Here is a 3,397-nt window from a genome sequence, read left to right on the forward strand (position 1 = left end):
CTCGGAGGCTGCTCTACTTCACAAACTACCATGTTCATGACCACGAAGGTTTCAACAGAATGTCCAATGGATGAAAACAAGCACTCCGGGACAGTATTTATAGATCAAAGGAGCGGCGCACATGAACTAGGAGTACCAACAAAATAAGCCTAACAAAGGACACAGTGAAAAGATGGGACTCAATAATGGATGACTCAGGCGAGAGAGAACAGTACTCGAAGATGGGCATATTCGGAAGAATATACCAGCATAGTACAACCCGTGAACAAAAGGCATTTACACTCAACCACCACCATACAACTACATCTGACAACAGCAGACTATCAAAGAATACGCCAAGACCTCGCATCCTAGTTCTTCCTGAACAAAACAACAAGGATATATGCTCGGAGGCTGCATGCTGCGAAACTACTCGGATGATGGTTTAATCCAAGACTAAAGGGCTGCTTCGGAAAGATGCCGCAAAACTACTCAGATGATGACATAATCCAACTCTCAGGGACTACTTCAGAACACAAATTTTCAAACAACATAAAGATTCAAGACCCTCCAACTTTTTGTTCCAAATAGCGAGAGGCTAGGGGGCTACACTCAGTGAGTGCACTTTTTCTTTGAAAAAGCACATGTCACCAAAAGACTTCCTCAACACAGACCACTTCAAGACATTACGACAAAAAGAACCCGGAATGAGCCATATTCAAGTTTTTTTTATAAAACTTCAACGAACAAATAGAGCAACTTCAAGACAAGATCCTCTAGCTCTTTGTTCCAAATAGCAAGAGGCACGGGGGCTACAACCAGATGGATGTACTTTTTCTTCAAAAAAGCACTCACCACTCGAAGGTCCCAAGAAGTGCTACAAGGTTTCACTCCAGAAAGCACTCGGATGACATTTGTTCCTACTCAACAAGACTTGAAGGAGCAAAGCGAGACTTTCAGAGCTCAACCATGAAGTGCTCAGGGGCTTGTCGATGCGGGACCCATAGGATACCCCATAAGGGAGAGAGAAGATCTAGTCCAATTAGGATTCTTCCCATGTAATCTTAGTAGTAGAACTATTTAGTAATCCTACTAGGAAATCTCATTGTAAACCGACTAGGACTCTGGCCTCCTGACTATATAAAGGAGGGCAGGGCTCCTGAGAGAAAGGGACAGCAATTGTACAACACAGCACTTCACAATCAATCCAACGCAAAGGCTAACACCGACTAGACGTAGGGTTATTACTCGATCTACGATCGAGGGCCTGAACCAGGATAAATCGACTGTCTCTTGTATTCACCATCGAGTTCAGCATACGCTGAAGCCTGAACATACTGCCTCGGGTATCCCCGTGGCAAGCTATCAGTGGTAAAACATCGACAGTAGGGTACAGGTGGCTTAGCACCATACCAGGCTTCATGCGGCGTCATGCCCTCGATGCTCCTTGTCGGCGATCGGTTCAGGATGAAGACCGCCGTCAGCACCGCCTCTCCCCAAAACTAGCCAGGCATGCGCATCACCTTAAGCATGCTGCGCGCCATGCCAAGCACAGTCTGGTTGTGTCATTCCACCACCTCGTTCTGCTAGGGCATGTAGGGAGCAATGAGGTGGCGCTGCACTCCTTGCTCGGCGCAGTACTCCATGAACATGCGCAACGTGAACTCTTCGACGCGAGCTTGGAGACGAATGATTGCGTCGCCAGCTTGATCCTTGGAGATCATGAGCAAGGACTGTCTATAGAGCCACGGATATTAATGACGCTACCGAGAGAATTGGCATTAGTTGGTAGCCCTCCGAATGTTTCTAGCAGCCAAGATTCCACTGCAGCCATAACCCCCGTTAATCGTATACGGGAACTAACTAGTTGTGCCTTGGTGTTTCTCATCGGTCGACAGAACATTGTGATAGAGGTGGCAATGGGTGTGGCACATCCTCCTGATGGCTTACACCACAATAATAAGATACCGCCGGACTACACTAGGGTCGAGGTGCATACCGTGAAGCCCGAGTTCATGCAGTGGAGGATAAACTACACAACTCCCGAGGTGCTAGTGTTACTCAGAGACGTAATGGGGCAGTTCATCCTCTAGCACAAACGGGACATTATATTAACTACTTCTTCGCCACCTCCCTCTCTCTCAAATTTGGAGTGAGTTGTTGAGGATGGGGAGATATTTTCACCATCTTGTGACCACCACATTCCTAAGATGCCACATTCTTCCTCGCCTCCTAGTGAGCATGTGCCTGATAAGCCACAACCTTCTCTAGCTCATACCGAGTAAGTGCATGATGAGATGCCATAATCTTCTCAATAAGCGTAGCCAATACATGAACAACGAGTGCCTCTTGAAGAAGGTGATGCACAAGAAGATGAGGATGTGCCTAAATGGGAACTTCGAAAGAAGCATCCAATCACCATAAGGCCAATTTATGTTTCGATGAAAGACGTCTCGTCGGTGCACAAGTGGTATGCCCATGACCAGTTCAAGCCTAAGAACCAAGTTAAAAAAGTCCCAACACGGGCGTCTGAAGAGGCCGTCACTAGCAAAGTCCACCAAACAGCAAAGAAGTATCCAAATGTTGATACTATCAAATGATCAAAGGATTGCCCGAAAACATATGAAAGAGGCAAGCCCTTCCTACCAAACCGGGACATCCAGCACCTACCACTTGAAATGAGAAGGTTCCATGATTGGTACTTACGTGTTCTCCTAACGAGCATAGACATCGTACAAGCATGCTTCCCCGCGCGGCATATTTGGAAGCCCAGCTAGGAAAATTATCTTTGACTTCAATGACATACAGACATGCTTTCATCTCAGAGCAATAGAAATGAATCTAATTTGCACGTAGTGCCTGTAAGTCCTTGCCCTCCCGATATGATATGAATGTAATCTTTGGATTTTATTATAACTAACCCATGTCGTAATTTATAGAATGCAAGTGCATAGTATAAAACAAATGCCAAGTGTGAAAGCTGGGTATATAGACCATCAAGCTATAGCACAAACAAATTTTAATTACCCTAGACAGTGAAAACTGGATGTCAAAGAGCTAGCTGCTGGAAAGACCCTTCGGAAGAAAGAGGACATCCGTGCGAAGAAACTAAGACAAGAGTCCCTTAAGGTTTCGGCATACATTACCCTGGCTTTTAAAAATCTTCAACAACACTCTACTATATTGCTACCATACAACTTCGAGTAAGTTCAACTCTATACTTAAATCTTTATTCGATATATTTTATTCGATGCAAAAGAGCTTATCTAGTTCTATGATTAAATTCATGCAGCAACCACTGGATTTGTATAGGCGTCGATGTTGGGAGGAGCATAACATGGGTCTTTGATTCAATAGATAGGGACCCGGTGATATACAAAGACTTCATATCGTTTCTCAAGACGTATATATATCGACA

This window comes from Miscanthus floridulus, chromosome 2 (genome assembly GCF_019320115.1).
Source record: "Miscanthus floridulus cultivar M001 chromosome 2, ASM1932011v1, whole genome shotgun sequence".
NCBI classification, from domain to species: Eukaryota; Viridiplantae; Streptophyta; class Magnoliopsida; order Poales; family Poaceae; genus Miscanthus; species Miscanthus floridulus.